Source organism: Ambystoma mexicanum, chromosome 7p (genome assembly GCF_040938575.1).
Source record: "Ambystoma mexicanum isolate Mex_15411 chromosome 7p, UKY_AmexF1_1, whole genome shotgun sequence".
In the NCBI taxonomy this organism is placed as follows: Eukaryota; Metazoa; Chordata; class Amphibia; order Caudata; family Ambystomatidae; genus Ambystoma; species Ambystoma mexicanum.
This window is the reverse complement of record NC_090939.1, coordinates 651,242,638-651,259,838: the sequence shown is the minus strand read 5'-3', so window position 1 is coordinate 651,259,838 and position 17,201 is coordinate 651,242,638. Positions and strand designations below refer to the sequence as shown.

Below are 17,201 nucleotides of genomic sequence, written 5' to 3'. Positions count from 1 at the left end.
CAAAATACGCAGTCACCCAAAGAGCCACCACATTCATACATTCACCTCATAAATTGCCTCGCGCAACGGCAAATTAATGAAACCGATGTTGGTGGTTCCATTGGATTGCGGCTGCTTTCCAGTGTAATGTGTGAAGCGCAGTGGTCGAAGTGGGTGGGGGCAGTTAGGAGTGGTACTGTTCCTATACTTTTATCTTAAAATGAAACCATTCCGGAATGGTTCAGTTTGAAAATACAGGTGTAGGAAGGAGTTGAAACTTGCACTTCAGTGCACTGCACTGAACGTTCCCTTAAACAGCAGGCAGATATGTTTAGGGGGGTTTATTGCGCGTGGGATGGGGTGTGGTGATGGGGTTTGTGGGGAGCTCGGACAGGGCAGCAGGGAGCATAGTTCCACTACTTCTTTTTGTACAGTTCGACCACTGGTGAAGTGCTATGGGCTTTACACGTCGTTAGCATTCATTCATAAATTGGTAGTGCATCATTTTTGTTTTCAAAATCAGATTCTATGACAAGACAGGAGGCTCATATTATGCATTATAATCTTTACTCTGAAACCACAGCAGCAAAGAAAAAACTTTTACAAACAAAAATGTTGTAAAGAACAGAACTAAATAGAGTTCAATGTCAATGTAAGGGAGCTCCCCAATCCATCATGGAGGACAGGACATGCCCTGCAGGAGACCAATGAGCAGGGACCCTTCCTTATATCAGTCCATTACTCTAAACCCAACACCTCTTTCTTTGCTGCTGACACCACAGCTAAGTCACTCCTAATTTCGTTGTGCCTTGCATGTTTGTCAGTAGTAGGCCTTGATAGTATATTGGCCTTAATTTATGTAAATGTTTTATGTAAATGTATTACACATTCTGTATATTTGGATGCCTTTCATTTTGAAAGGGACAAGGGTTTTGATTTGGTATCTTGTGTATGGCAGGCCGTGTGCGGCCGTTACTTATTTATTAATGAAGATGGATATTTTAGAAGACTCATTCATTTATTTTTCCTTATTTTACTTTGATTGTGGCACGCGCCGGTCTGTCAGAGGTTTCGGTTCAGATCCGGCACGTGCGAGAGATGTAATTATTGTCAAGCTGGGCGTTGCCGCCCTCTAGGTCCCGCGCGGGAGAGCAGTAAAGCTTATTGTTTTTTTTTAAAGTTTGGGCACCAGACGCGCGTGAGCGCTGTGTTTCCTTTCGTTGTTCTTTTTCTTGTTTATTTTTCCAGTATGGGCGTTGTGCCCTCTATGGCCCGTTGTGCGCCAGTCTGATGGAAGCTTCTGCTTCAGACCCGACGCACAAGGGGCTCTATGATTCATAATGAAGAAGCCTGTTTCTGTGGCACAGTCTTTAAGTGTTCTGACCTGTACCTTAGAGGTTGAGCGTTCGAGCCAATCCTCCAGCTTCAAAATTATGGAATGTTGTGAAAAATCTATTTCAATTTTCTTCCATGTTTTTCCTATCATATTTATTTATATATTGTGTGTGTATATATATATGTATGTATATATATCTGTACATATATATATATACACACATACATATATGTTTGGACTGTAGCCCGACACCATGGTTCTTGCTTGTTTTGAAGCATATTTAAAGCTTCTGCTGCAGCCAGAAGCAGAGTGGCACAATGGTACAGCTGCATGTTTTCCATGCAGGAAGACCTGGGTTCACTTCCAGCCATGTCCACTGTGCACATAAGTGTATGTGTATATATATATTTTAAATTGATACGTTTTATTTGGCTATTTTAATTGATATTTTATGTTTATGTTTGGCAAGGACCCGCCTGTTCAAGAGTCTGTTGTGCTGCCAGTCTGCAGATTTATGTTGAGCGCTGCTAATGACATGGGTGATTTGCCTTCACTATAAGTGTGCCTTAACCTGCTCGGTTTCAGGCTTTGCCTGGGTTCTACTGCGAGGTGCTCCCTCGTGTACTGCTGGTTGCCACACCCTGCTAGGGTGAGCAGTTTGAGGTGCACTTGCTCAGTGTATTCCTCCCTTAGGGCGGCAGCTTTGTTTAGGTGCTGCATAGGGCAGATTTCATTATTTTCCCTGTAAGCGTGCCATAACCTGCTCGGTTTCAGGCTTTGCCTGGGCTCTACTGCGAGGTGCTCCCTTGTGTACTGCTGGTTGTCACACCCTGCTAGGGTGAGCAGTTTGAGGTGCACTTGCTCAGTGTATTCCTCCTTTAGGTCGGCAGCTTTGTTTAAGTGCTGCAGATGGCATTGGTGGTTACCATCACGGTATGTGTGCCATAACCTGCTCGGTGGCAGGCTTTGCCTGTGCTCTTCTGCGAGGTGAACCCCTCGTGTACTGCTGACCCCACACCCTGCTAGGGTGAGCAGTGGAGGTGCACTTGGTCAGTGTACTCTTTGTTAAGCTATCTATTTAAGGGGCCTGGAGCACATTGACGTTTTCAGGATTGTCAGTAGCCCGGATAGCTCAGTAAGCTTCAGCTTGTATAAGGGTCTGGGGTTCGGACCCCTGTGGGGGCATAACCCCACTTCCTTGGGCATTTTATATCATTTTATATTATTTTATATTACCATTAAGTACTTTAAAGAAAAGAGTGTGTGGAGATGGTTGTAAACAGACCCATGTGGGGGGTTGTACATTCCTCTTTAGCCATCTCTCAGGTGTTAACCTTCAGCTTTTAGTTAAATTCTGACACCCTTTACGTTAGTTAGTTTCAGGACAACTCAGTCCGTTTCCTTAGGCATTTCCTGCCCCAATAACAATTGCTCCACTCAGTACCCGTGTTAATTAGGTTGCAGAATTTTCTCTCGACATGAGGAGGAGAAAAATGGCACTGTTATGTCCCTATTAAGGGCTGCAGGACTTGGTTCTCTCTTTAGAGGGTGGCGTGTTTCCCTTACTATTTGTCCCATTATGACATTCATTATACAATTTGAAGGCAAGTTGAGCAACCATGTTCTGATTTGGATTAAGTGTTTGGAAAAACTTGCTGGTATCAGAGGGACGGGTTACCAAATATCTTTCTAGCACCCGCCCCAGGGTTTTTCCTCCCATGGCTTGGCCTGTTTTCCGCTAATCGTCTGGCGGTGTGTTATAATTTCTCCTCTGCTCGAGGAGTACAAGCAGGGTTCTGTACCCTCAAGAGAGTTTTTTTAGTTTCTTTCATTTTATATTTTGAATACAGTGCAGCGAATAGAGTGCTTGCTTTCAGATCTGTGCAGAGCCTACTGATGCAGGTTCCTAATTTTGTAAGGTCTAAATCAGTTTTTCTTCCTGTTGAGATCGATAAGTGAACACCTCACACCACACACTGTTGGTAGTAATGATGAGCAACACTCGTATATTTGAGGGTTCGTAGCACTATATAAGTGCTATTTTTTGCTATGGGCAATGTGCTTAATTTTTTCCTTCCCCTGATCCCCAGAGAGGCCAGTCAGCCTTACATGCATACGGAGGCTCAGGCCTCAGTGTTAGAAGGGACAGTGGTCCCAGTATTCTTTCACAACCCTTCTTTTTCGGGGCATGATAATTATCCCAAAGTCCTTTCCCCCCCTCATTCAACTTCCCGCCATCCTTGGGGGAGATTGCATCATAATATTACACCTCTTGGAATAACACCTGATGGTGTCCGTTTTCCTTTTACAGGAGCTCTGGCTCATGACCAGTGCAGACTCACACTGAGCATTTCCCTCCCGTCAGTTTACCTTCCTTTGTGCCAATTTCCTGATATTTCACCAAGTTAAGCAGAGCCCCCTTCCACGGTCAGGGGGTTGGTTAGAAGTGCAAGAGTGTATTTATTTTAAGGGTGTAAAGCGGGGTTTAGTGTGGTCCTCAGGGTAGCCTTCTTCGGGGTTGCAAGGTTTTCCTTAGGTAAGTGGCGGAGGTTTCTCCTCCTTTGGGAAGGCACAATATCCCTTGGTGGGATGGAGGGGTCTGGGAGTGCTACTCACCTTCCATCCAAGGTATTACGGCCCTCTATCACAAGGCGTTCCAACGTCTCTACATTAACTATCTCAGAAGGTGTCTGTCAGTGCGATTTCCAGAGGGCTGGGATATATTTAGTTAATGACTTGGTTCTCCTAGTCACCTGCATGGCAGGTAGACCTTTTGGGATTTCATAGGAGATTGTTTTGCAATAAGGTGCCAGCACAGGGTGCTGGGAGCTTCAAGCTTCTTCAGATTGGCTAAGATAGAGGTTAGTCCTCTTCTGGTGAGCAACTTCATTTGAACTGTTTAGTGATCAGTTCTTTGCAGTTTAGAGTCTTTGCTAAGACTATCGAATTTAGTGGTCCTCCTTCGGTTAGTTTATGGTCCTCTAGGGGATTTATCAACCATGGAGGAGGGAACAAGGTCCAAGCACCTGGCACATCTACAAAAGGGTTCAGATATCACTATAATGGTAGCGATTGGATGTAAGATACATTTTTTCTCCTTGCCAAGTTCGGTCTCTTAAGGGTCAGGTTTTTGTAAATATCTTCCTTTTCTCATGGTAGCAGAGTCCTTCTTCAAGAGCTCAGGAGGTCTGTTGGTCTCCGTCTTGGCGGTTTGGCAGGTTTAACTTTTCAGGTGGGGCCCCTCTCTTCCATTCTGCTTCTGCCTCCAGAAGACATACCTTTCTTAGTATTCACATATGTCTGGGGACAATTGTGTGTTAAGTCTATTGCTTTTCAGCTCCGCTCAGGATAGGTCGTCCTATTACAGATTAATAAAATTACCTTTTACTCCCATTTTACCTTTTATGAAGATTTGTCTTTCCCACTTGGTTCCCCAGTGTAGTTATGTGACATGTCCTGTTTCTAATACGATATCTTCCTTTAACGCATGGGATGGAACCTACAAAGCTTTCACCCCCTAAGGCGTATTTTTCTTGATCTCCAGGAGAGCTAAGTGTTTATCTTCTTTTGTTTGCTATCTAGGTTCCCAAAGATGGTATGAATTTAAGTGTTTTAAATGTTTGATTGGCCAACAGAGGAGTTTATTACTCCGATGGGTTTTTCCTAACCTATCAGTATAGGAAAACTTTGTTCAGTGTTTTCCCCCCCCCTCTTTTTAACCAGTTGGTTTTGGTGGCCTGTAAGGAACGCTGGAATTGGCACATCTTCCAGTTGTTTTTCTTGCAGTGGATTTGGCTATGCCTTATAAAACAGTTATTCGGCCAGCCTAGCCTTGGGCAATAATCTTGCGGTCAGCTGATTGATCAAATGAAAACATTTAAAACATTTTCTTCTCCTATTATTTTTATTATATTGTCACTATTGTATTGATCATGTTGTACTAATGGGATGCAAGGGCTTCAAACTTGCATAATATGAGCCTCCTGTCTTGTCATAGAATGGCTAATCCCCCACACTAATGTGAGATGGGGGTTTAGATTCTGTTAAAGACAAGGAGGTGAGTATTATCCCACCCACCCACCCTTGATATGATATGATATGGCAGTTATGACACATATACACAGGTGTTTCAAGAGAGAACATTTTTTGGTTTGTTGTTCTTCCCATCCACCCACCCTTCTTGCTTGTTGTTCTTACAGCTACGAGTTGAGGTTCTGATCAGGATTCTATGACAAGACAGGAGGCTCATATTATGCATTACAATCTTTACTCTGAAACCACAGCAGCAAAGAAAAAACTTTTACAAACAAAAAAGTTTCAACAACAGAACTAGATAAAGTTCAATGTCAATGCATGGGGAACTCCCCAAACCATCATGGAGGATAGGTCATACCCTGCAGGGGACCAATGAGCAGGGACCCTCCTTTATATATGTCCATTACTCTAACGCCAACCCCTTTTTCTTTGCTGCTGACACCACAGAGCTAAGTCACCCCTTTCAGTTGTGTCTTACATTGTTTGTCAGTAGTAGGCTTTATTAGTTTGAATATGGCATATATGGTAAATATGTGTTAATTACCTTTTATTATAAAGGAATTTGTGTATTTGATACAATGTATCTGGATAGCCGCGTGCGGCCGTTGGTTTCATTTTGGTGTCTTTCAAAAAGAAAATATGTATTATGCTCATACTTTCTGTTTCAGCTGAAGCAGTGGTGCAATGGTTGAATTTCGGACTACAGTCCATGAGGTTGTGAGTTCGAGGGAGCTCTCTAATTTATTTCTTCTTTAAAAATTTCTCGCGCTTGTAAACTCAGGTGTTTCTAGTGCATTAATCAACTCGCTCCCGGCGTGCGCGAGAGCAGTGTTGTTTACACTGTTCCCTCTTCATTTCGCCTGTTTGAATTCGTGCCCCTTGACAGATTTATGGTCACCTGGGGATTCCAGGTGCTGCAGGCTTTGGGTTCGGCCTGCCCCTGTGGCTTATGTTTGTAACAAAAGCCTCTGTTTCAGTACTGAGCCAAGTTAGCTCAAATATAGAGCTGCAGGTCTCCCATGCAGGAAGACCCGGGTTCGCGGCCGACCAGCGCATGTATATTTTAAGATTAGATATTTTAATTGTTATATTTTAAATAATTGTATTTTACAGTGGAGGTATTTGATTGTCACCTTTTTTGCTCAGTTGAGCAGGGATTTCCTAATGGGCATTTGGTTGGTTCATGACTTCTTCAGAAAGATTATAGCACAAACATTTTAATAGTAAAAATGTGGTTTTGTTAAATGTTTGTAATTTCGTATCCCTGGTGACACAACACATTTCCTTACCTTTAGTGCTGGAAAGAAAGAATGTTTACTGATAGACTGTGGGTTTGTTAGGTCAAAGTCTGACCATCCAGCGCAAGAGCCCGATGCACTGCCAGTCTGCAGTTTTATTTTATTTTCTTTGTTTATTTATTCATTTACTTATTTCTTATTTATTTAAGTTATGTGCTTTGCCTTCACTGTAGGTGCCATAAGTTCGGTTTCAGGTTCAGCCTGATTCTATTGCGAGGTTACCCCCTCGTGTACTGCTGATTATCACACCCTGCTCGGGCGAGCAGTTGGAGGTGCACTTGCTCAGTGTATCCTACCTTCAACTTGACAGTTTTCTTTTGTTTGGGTTATCTTCCCTGGAAAGGTGCAGTCACCTGCTCGGTGGCAAGGTTGCCTGGGGTTTCTGCGAGGGGTCCCCTTGTATACGGCTGTGTCCACACCCTGCTAGGGTGAGCAGTTGAGGTACACTTGCTCAGTGTTTCCTCCCTTAAAGTGGGCAACTTGGGTAATTACCTTAACTGGCATGCACCATAACCTGCTCGGTTTCAGGCTCTGCCTGAGTTCTAATGCGAGGTTACCCCCTCGTGTACTGCTGATTATCACGCCCTGCTCGGGCGAGCAGTTGGAGGTGCACTTGCTCAGTGTATTCCTTCCTTAAGGTCGGCAGCTTTGTTTAGGTGCTGCATATGGCTGACGCCATTGTTTGGTCTTGTAGGCGTGCAGTAACCTGCTCGGTTTCAGGCTTCGCCTTGTTCCTACTGCGAGGTGCTCCCTCGTGTACTATTGGTTGCCTCACCCTGCTGGGGTGAGCAGTTGAGGTGCACTTGCTCAGTGTACGCTTTGATAAACAATATGTTTAAGTGTTGACTGGAACACATTTGCGTTTTTTCAGAATTGTCAGTGGCCCAGAAAGCTCAGTGAGTATCAGCTTATATAAGGGCCGGGGATTCGGTCCCCTGTGAGGGCGTAACCCCTCTTCTTTGGATATTTTATATATATTTCATATATTATATATTCTTTATTTATTAAGTGCTTTAAAGAAAAGAGTGTGGAAGTGGTTGTAAACAGACCCATATGGGGTTGTACCTTCCTCTCTAACCATCTCTCTGGTGTTATCATTCATCTTTTAGTTAAAAATTCTGTCACCCTTTACCTTAGTTAGTTTCAGGACAACTCAGTCCTTTCCTTAGGTTTTGATTCCCGACCTCAATTGCTCCACCCAATACCAGTGCTGATTAAGCTACAGTATTTTCTCTCAACATGAGGAAGAATAAAGATGATGCGTTATGCCTCTATTGAGGTCTGTAGGGCTTAAGGCTCTCTTTAGTGGGGACCTTTGTTCTCCCCTACTTTTGTCCCATTGGACATTCCTTATTCTTTTGGTTTCTGGTGGAGACAGGGTCAGCTCGAGGGTAACCGTTCAGTTTTTTACATGACAAGTTGAGCAACCATGTTTTACTTGGATGGAGTGTTTGGAAACACTTGATGGTATCAGTTAGACGAGTTGCCAAATAATAACTTGCTGGCGCCTGCCTCATGTTTTTCCTCCCAAAGCTTGGCCTATGGTTCAGCTAACCGTCTAACAGTGTGTTGCAACTTCTCCTCTGCTCGAGGAGTACACGCAGGCTTCTGTACCCTCATGAGCGTTGCTTAACCTCTTTAGAGTGCTGTTTTCATATCCGTGCTGACCGTTCTGATACAGGTTCCTAATTTTGGAAAGGTCTACATCAGTCTTTTATCCTGCTGAGATCGATAAGTGAACACCTCACACCACACAACGCTCGTAGTAGTGTTAGGCACCACTCATATACCTGAGGGTTCGTAGTACTGTATAAGTACTGTTTTGCTATGGACAATGTGCTTAGTTTTTCCTTCCCCTGATTCCCTTAGTGGCCAGTCAGCCTCACATGAATACAGTGACTCAGACCTCAGGGTTTGAGGGGACAGTGGTCCCAGATTTCTTCTCAACCTTGCATTTACAGGGCATTGATAATTATCCAGAGTTCTTTCCCCCTCATTCCCCTTCCTGCCATCCTTGGGGGAGATTGCATCATAATATTACACCTCTGGGAGTATCCAATGGTTTCAGTTTTCCTGCCATCCTTGGGGGAGATTGCATCATAATATTACACCTCTGGGAGTATCCAATGGTTTCAGTTTTTTCCTTTTTACAGGAGTTCTGGCGGGTGACCAGTGCAGACTCGCACTGAGCATTTCCCTCCCGTCTGTTACTTTCCTTTGTGCTAATCTCTGGTATTTCAATAAGTTAACTGGAGTCTGTCCAGTCAGGGGATTGGTTAGAGGCGCTAGTGGGTATTTATTTCTCTTAACGGTGTAAAGCGGGGCTTTAATGTGGTCCTCAGGGTAGTTTTCTTTCTGGATTGCAAGGTTTTTCCTTTGGATAAGTGAGGGAGGTTTCTCCTCTTTTGGGAAGGCTCAATATCCCTTGGTGGGATAGAGGGGTCTGGGAGTGATACTATCCCCCATCCACGTTATGACCCTCTATCACGATGCGTTCCAGAGTCTATACATTAACTTTCAGACGGTGTCTGCCGCTACGATTACCAGAGTGCTGGGATATATATTTGGTTGATGACTTGATTATCATAGTCACCTGCATGGCAGGTGGACCTTTGGGGTTTTCACAAGAGTTTGTTTGCAGTAAGGTGCCAGCTCAGGGTGCTGTGAGCTTCAAAGATCTGCAAATTGGCTGAAATATAGGTTGGACCTCTTCTGGTGTACACCTTCAGTTTAACCATTTAGTGATCAGTTCTTTGCAGTTTAGAGTCTTGCTAAGATTTTGGAAATTTGGTGTCCTCCTTCGGTTACTTTTGATCCGCTAGGGGATTTATCACCAGGGAGGAGGGATCAAGGTTCAAGCACCGGGCATACCTACAAAGGAGTTTAGATATCACTATAATGGTAGTGATTGGATGTCGGATACATTTTTTCTTCTTGCCAAGTTTGGCCTCTTAAGGATCAGGTTTATAATATCTGCCTTTTGTCATGGTAGCAGAGTCCTTCTTCAAGAGTTCGGGAGGTCTGAGGGTCTCCGTGTTGGCGGTTTGACGGGTTTAGCTTCTCAGGTGGGGCCCTCTCTTCCATTCTGCTTCTGCCTCCAGAAGACTTCCCTCCTTAGTATACACATATGTCTGAAGACAATTGTAGATTAATTCTATTGCTTTTCAGCTCCGCTCAGGATGGATTGTCCTATTACAAAATTTATAAAAATGATTTTTTACTCCCATTTTACCCTTTTGAAGATTTGTCTTTCCCTCTTGGTTCCCCAGTGTAGTTCTGTGACATGCCCTGTTTCTAATGCGATATCTTCCTTTAATGCATGGGATGGAACCTATAAGACTTTCACCCCTATGGGGTACTTTTCTGTATCTCCAGGAGAGCTAGGTGTTTGTTTTCATTGGTTTGCTTTCTAGGTCCCCAAAAATGGTACGAATTTAAGTGTTTTGAATATTTGATTGAACAACATAGGTGTTTATTTCAGATGGTTTTGTCCTAACCTATTAGTATAGGAAAACTTTGTTCAATGTTTTCCCCTCTTTTAACCAGTTGGTTTTGGTGGCCTGTAAGGAACGCTGGATTTGGCACATTCCTGTTTTTCTTGCAGTGGATTTGACTTTGCCTTATAAGACAGCTTTTCGGGCAACCTAGTCTTGGGCAATTCTCTGATTGGTCAACAGATTGATTTAATGAAAGCATTTAAAAAATGTTACCTTTCCTTTAATTTTATTATATTATCTATTATATTGGATCATTTTGTACTTACTAATGAGATGCAAGGGCTTTGAACTTGCATAATATGAGCCTCCTGTCTTGTCATAGAATGACTAATCCCCCACACTAACGTGAGATGGGGGTTTAGATTCTATTAAAGACAAGGAGGCGATTATTATCCCTCCCACCCACCCTGGATATGATATGATATGATATGACAATTGTGATACGCATGTACACAGGTGGTTCAAGTGAGAACATTCTTTGGTTTGTTGTTCTTCCCAACCACCCACCCTTCTTGCTTGTTGTTCTTACAGGTACGAGTTGAGGTTCTGCTCAGGAGTGTGGATCGCAGTTACAAGTTCTGGAGTGCGTGATTTCGGGTGAGAAGTCCTATCCAGAAGAACTTCTTCATTGCTTCAGGCTGCGGAAAGGTTGAGATCTCCGGTTTCGCTGGATCCTTTTTCTCTGCGCTACGCAGTTCAACCGTTCCATTGGGCGTCTGGTGCAAGTCAGCTGCAGAAAGAGGGGTTGGCGTTAGAGTAATGGACATATATAAAGGAGGGTCCCTGCTCATTGGTCCCCTGCAGGGTATGACCTATCCTCCATGATGGTTTGGGGAGTTCCCCATGCATTGACATTGAACTTTATCTAGTTCTGTTGTTGAAACTTTTTTGTTTGTAAAAGTTTTTTCTTTGCTGCTGTGGTTTCAGAGTAAAGATTGTAATGCATAATAATCGCCTCCTTGTCTTTAATAGAATCTAAACCCCCATCTCACGTTAGTGTGGGGGATTAGTCAGTGTGGCTCACAGTTACAAGATGTGGAGTGCGTGGTACGAGTGCTTCGCTGGATTTGTCGCCATCGTTTATCATCTGATCTGTGCAGTGGACGTCTGGTTCAAGACAGCTACAGAAAGAGGAGTTGGGTTTAGAGTAATGGATTTATATAAGGAAGGGTCCCTGCTCATTGGTCTCCTGCAGGCCATGTCCTGTCCTCCATGATGGATTGGGGAGCTTCCTTACATTGACATTGGACTCTATTTAGTTCTGTTCTTTACAACTTTTTTGTTTGTAAAAGTTTTTTCTTTACTGCTGTGGTTTCAGAGTAAAGATTGTAATGCATAATAATCGCCTCCTTGTCTTTAATAGAATCTAAACCCCCATCCCATTACTGTGGGGGATTGGCCATTGTATTATCAGTTTCTTTATCTACAATTGCACATTGAAACACAGAGCATTCAAATAACACATGGCAGGTGCATCGTTTTAAATCTCTGTATACAGGTGTCCCAAAATATCGTCTTGTTTTAAAGATCCAGATGAGAGTTTGAAATTGTCTCAGGGCTTGGTCCAGACGGACAGCACTTTTCCGATTTGAAGCAATTGGCTTGAGTGCCAGGCCCGCCACCTGGCTGAGCATTGCACGCGCTCATGTCAGAAGCACTGGAGCTCGCGGCTCTCATTGGTCGGTTCAGTCGTCTCCCCATGTGTTTCTAATTGAACTTCCGTCCCTGTTTTATAAGGTTGCTTGATTTTCCCTTTTCCGATCTAGCCTCGTGACCTTTTCAAATGGAGGAATAAACGCTGGCGCGGCGCACTTGGAGGATTTTATGAGTAATAAGAAGCCGGTGTCACTGGGCCATTTTTCTGCTGTCACGCGCTCTAGTGCTGGCGGTGCATTGCCATTTGGGGCCTGATTGCAAAACATATATTTGAAGGAAAAAAAAAACATTATTGTTGGCTTTGACTCAGCGGTGGCTGATGGAACATGATTTTCCCTACTGTCTTTTTGTTGTCAGTTACAACAAACTATGAATGATTGAATAACATCTTGGCTGTTATAAGATTTGTTTTAAAATGCAAATGTTTTCCTTCACTGGACGCCATTTTCCTTCTTCCGTCCGACTCATTTCACACATCTGTGAAATTGTCTTTCTTGTGGACTAATCAAGCAGGAGTGGAATCCATGAAATCAGAGTTTAATTGTGACAACAGCTGGTGAAGTGCCATGATAGCTTTCCACGGCTGCCTGCTTACTCGTTGTTGACTGCAGTTAGCATGGTCGCCAGTGCAGGGAGAGGACCCCATCGCAGTCACTGGGGCTAGATTTCTTTCTGAGAACCAGTGCAACATGACGAAACACACCCAACAGGCTTGTTCTTTCCCACTCCTCCTTGCAATGCAAGCTGCTCTGCCCTTTCTCTCCCATTATCCCTGACGGCCAGTGTCAGTGCTGAGGGTCATGGGAGTTGTAGTCCAAAACCTCTGGTGGTCCACATAATGAGTAGCCAACAGTGGTTTCTTTCATAGGCTTCAGAGGGATTGTCTTCCCTGTGCTCTTGTTTCCTATGTCACCCCCTTGTAAACCATACTTTGCCCTCTTTCAATTCCCTTTTGAATGTGTACTTTCATTGCCTTCATCCCCAAGCGACAGGGCCGGACTTAGCGACGGCAGCGCCCTGGGGAGCAAAACAAAAATGTTGTGCCCCCCCCCACGCACCACATGTCATGCGGGAGCGGGGCGCCATTCTTTTTGTCCTATTGTTTCTGCTCCCGAGAGCGGGGCCCATTTAATTCCCACCATGCCAGCTCGGGGAGACCTTAAAAGACTCCCCCCGAGCTGTCGTGGTGGGGGCTAATCAGCCCCGAGCGGTCGCTCCGGTGGCCTTGCCCTAAGACTGGCCCTGCCAATGGACATATTGCGTCATGAAAATGTTATATACATGTGTGAATGCATGGGCTTCCCTAAGTGTGGTGGACCTATCTGGCAAGCAACATAGCTCTCTATGAAGGGGTAAAGTCACATCGGGAGAGAGGTTTGGGGTTGGGATGATCAGAGATTTATCAGAGAACTACGTTTTCACAAGAGAGGAGTCAGGTCAGATGTGAGCTGACAAGTCGTCCCACAATCTGTGTCATTGACAGGTACAGGCCTCTTTTCGTTCTTTTGTTGTTTCCCATGTAGAAGTATGACCTTTTGGTACTTGCGTTAATCGTGGCTTAAAACATTCATGACTTTCTGCGTGATGTTATTGGCAGGCAATGTTTTTCTAACGTTGTTTTCTCTGTATGCTGTGATGTAGAGCTAGCAAAGGTGTGAGTGACAGAGTGTGTCATTTGTTCATTTTTAAAGCCCCAAACACCTTGGAGAGTGTTAAGGCATTCTTGCACAAGAAAAAAAAGAGACTACCTATGCATGCCATGTGTTTTTAAAGAGAATCATCTTCTATGCTTTGCAAAAACTGTTCAGCTACAGCAAAGTTCTCGTCTTCATCCCCTTCGAGAAAGAGGGTTCGGTAATAGAAAATGGCTACTTTCTGCCAGGACGGTTGATCGAAACCTAGGTCATACACTGAGTGCCGTGAAGAGCTGAGAGGAGAGGTCTAAATTATGAGCTGGAAGCTTAATAGAAGATTGCTTTTAATTGCTTGAGCTATCTTGTTATTTTAATCGCACATTTAGTTGTTTTTACTTGGTTCCTTGTATAGCGTGTAATCATACAGGGTTTGCCAGGCCACTCATTTTTGTTTCCTTCTATTAACTATTTTGTTCCTTGTAGTCCCCACTTGTGGGATGCTGGAGATTGCCTGGTCTCCATTTCTTTGCTGGCTTTAGTGTACCACTCCAAGATGGCCGCAAAGTCGTGACCCACCGGAAGCTGGCTGATTGGTTTACTAGGAGCGTGTGATTCTTCTGTGTTGTATTTAATCACAACGCTCCTTCGAACTTCAAGGCCACTACAGCCCCCCCAACTTGGTGGAGTAAACCTCTCTACTTAACTGGAAGTCATTTAATAACATTGTGCTTTTAATTTCTTGATATAACTTCTTTATTTTGAATACACCTTTAGTTATTTATCTATCCTTGGTTCCCTGAAAAAGGCGTAGTCATGCAGGGTTTGCCTTAACCTTCACATTTGTATCCTTTGATTTACTGTTTTGTTTCTTATAGCCCCCACTTGAGGAATTCAGGCGATTCCCTAATCTCCATTTTGTTTTCAGCTTCACAGCACCACTTAAGATGGCAGTGAAGTCTTCAGCCACAAAAACATTAATACCTTCAGCGTGCATGCTATTGAATTGTCGGTGGCATGCCAGATACAAATCCATCTGATCTTATCTTTGTGGGGTGTAGGAGATTACCGGGAAACACTTTCGGTAATAACCTTCATAATACAGCATCTCCAGTTTTATCTTCCATAGACAAGCTCAAGAGCCTTATAGGGCCAGGGGGTGTGCGCAATATAGAAATCGATTAAATCATAAGAGATGAGTCACTTGTCTTCTCTCATATAGCCATCAGCCGGACAACTTCAAATGGCAGTTCCATCAGTGACATACGGATCAATGCTAGATCAATACCAAACCATACATTCAACCTCCATGACCTACTAGAATCCTACTATTGTGATTGTATGTGTGTCACAGAAACTTGGATCAGTGATCATAATACAGGTCTTTAAATGATTTCCAGCACAAACATATTTTGCCTTATTAGAAAATAGATCTGCATGACCCCCGAGGCAGAGCAGCTGTTTTATAATAAAATGTTTTACAAAACAACTACCTTCACATCGCTACAAAGATGTTGATCTACTCCACATCCAAATCTAAATTTCTTCTGAAAATTGTACGTTATTATTGATTGACCACATTAAAAAAAATACCTTGAGTTTGCTGAATTTACTCATAACAGGCCAGCTTCAATTATTTTAAATAGTTTTTAAAGTCCATGTTATTAGCAACTTTAATGTTTGCTTTGAGGACCTGGTGACCAGAAAGCAAACGAGCTACTGGACTCTAGGAACTCCTTAAACATGACTCAAATAGTCGCCCACCAAACACACTCCCATGGTGACACATTAGAAGAAGTGGTCACTCTAAATAACATTGTCAGAATCGCTCAGTTGGACGTGGCACTACGCAGTACCTTAATAGTTGCCATGCAATAACATAAATATGACACTAAAGCATTACATTGTCTACCTATGTGCAAATTGGATTTTATACCCTGGAACTGTTTTCCAAGGAATTTGTTAGCAGCAAAGTTATCGGCCACCCCGATACACAAGTAGTAATCACAACACTAAAAGTTACTCTAACCAGCTTATTTCATAAGGTACAGTGTCTAAAAAAAAGTCACACTTGACCAAATTGTGACATATGTTACTCTAAAGTTGAAACTATTCATTTAATCGGATTGTGTTTGTCCCTGAAGTAGACACGTTTCAGAAAACTGCACCTTAGGATATACTTCAGGGTGAGATTCAGTTCACAAGTTTCCACGAAATGTCATCCAATGTCCTTCATAACTCCCTTATTAAACCAAAATCCTTAGGCTATCTGAGAGCTATATGTTCCCATTCATTTACAAAAGATGACTTCTTTAATACTTCACTACTGAATAATCTACTTCATATTAGGAATAATCTTTCTGTAGCATCAGGCTCAGTACCTAGCGACTTTAAACATACAGTGGTCCTTATAGGACCCTCTAAACCTTTTCTTGATTTTGCACCTGCCTTTTCTGTCAAAGATACTGGAAAAAGTAGTCATATATTAGATCCAGGAATTCATGCATTCTAATCAGATCCTGGAAGACCTTTGAGGCAGAACGAACGGCTCTCTCCATAAAAGTCCATGGGCCTCATTACATGTGTCCCGGTCCAGAAACAACTGTGCCGGTAAGCCTACCGGCACCGTTGTTCCCGGACCGGCACACTACGGGTTTGCCTCCCGGAGCCGCTGTGCCCGACAGGGCAGACACTGCCGGACACAGCGGCCATGGTAAGCAGACCGTCACAGAAGCCCTGGTACCGTTATTAACAGTGCCAATGCTTCCATGTACCCCATTCCCATTGCACTCAATGGGAATGGTGAATTACAATTTTGTGCCGCCTGACTTTCCGGAACGCCAGGGTTGTAATCCCCCCGGTGTTATCAGCAAGCAAGGCACCAGTAAATCTTACAAGTCCGGCAGCAAACCGCCGGTAGCACCGGCAGGGTTACCGCCGGACTTGTAATGAGGCACAATATCATGAGGATGGCTGATGACAGCAATGTTGGCGCCGTGGTGGTGTATGCTTCATGTAAATAGTTCTTAATGGCAGCTCCATTAGAAGCCTTTGGATGTCCCAGAGTTCTAGAGCATGAGGGTCCTGGATAGAGGAGTTATTGAGAGAGGTTTGTGCAGACCTGCATGCTAGCTGCTGCTCCCTGAGGACTCTAGGGCATGCTTGCTATGTTTACTTGAATAAAGCTGAAGCTTCTGAAATTGTCACGACCCTCGCCCAAAACCCCTCTGGCAAACCCATTGGCCAGGTGGAGTCAGGACGCGGGCCTCTAGAGCCTGGTATCCTCTTCAAAAGCCCTCATGCGGCCAGTCCTGGCGCCTATGGCGGCAGGCTCATACACCATGAAAAACAATGTGCTTGGCAACTACTTTATTGTATTGTCAGCCAACATGGAGGCATCCACATAGCTTGGTTCCTAAGATCCAAGCCATGCGGTCTAGTGCTTTGGGTGTGGTAGCCTAGGGACTACTTTACCAGGACTATTTTGTTGGGGCTATTTAAACCACACCCGAGCAAGACAACACGCTTTGCGTTACTTTGCAGCTTGCAACGTGATGCTCACTGTGTCCAGCTATTCCCTCGAACCTCGGAGAAGCAGAACCTGCAAGGAGTCAAAAGGAACATCATTAGCAGCAGCATCTTACCTGCAGTCTTTATCTTTAAACACTTGCAGCTACTGAGAACAGCTTCCTCGAATCTGCACTCCTCCCGGACAGAACGACCTGAAAGAGGAAGATAGAGGCAACATTAAAGAAAGCAGTAGAGACAT

At 43.8% G+C, this 17,201-nt stretch overlaps 1 protein-coding gene and 1 long non-coding RNA gene across 2 annotated transcripts in view; both read left to right on the top strand.

The window, feature by feature from the left end:
* Positions 1-17,201, top strand: part of AFF3 (ALF transcription elongation factor 3) — a 2,498,221-nt gene that overhangs the window by 667,929 nt on the left and 1,813,091 nt on the right. The window lies entirely within an intron of this gene.
* On the top strand, positions 5,785-11,096 carry LOC138526222 (uncharacterized). Its single transcript, XR_011283523.1, has 2 exons — positions 5,785-5,875; positions 10,677-11,096. It is a non-coding gene; the product is annotated as an uncharacterized lncRNA (long non-coding RNA).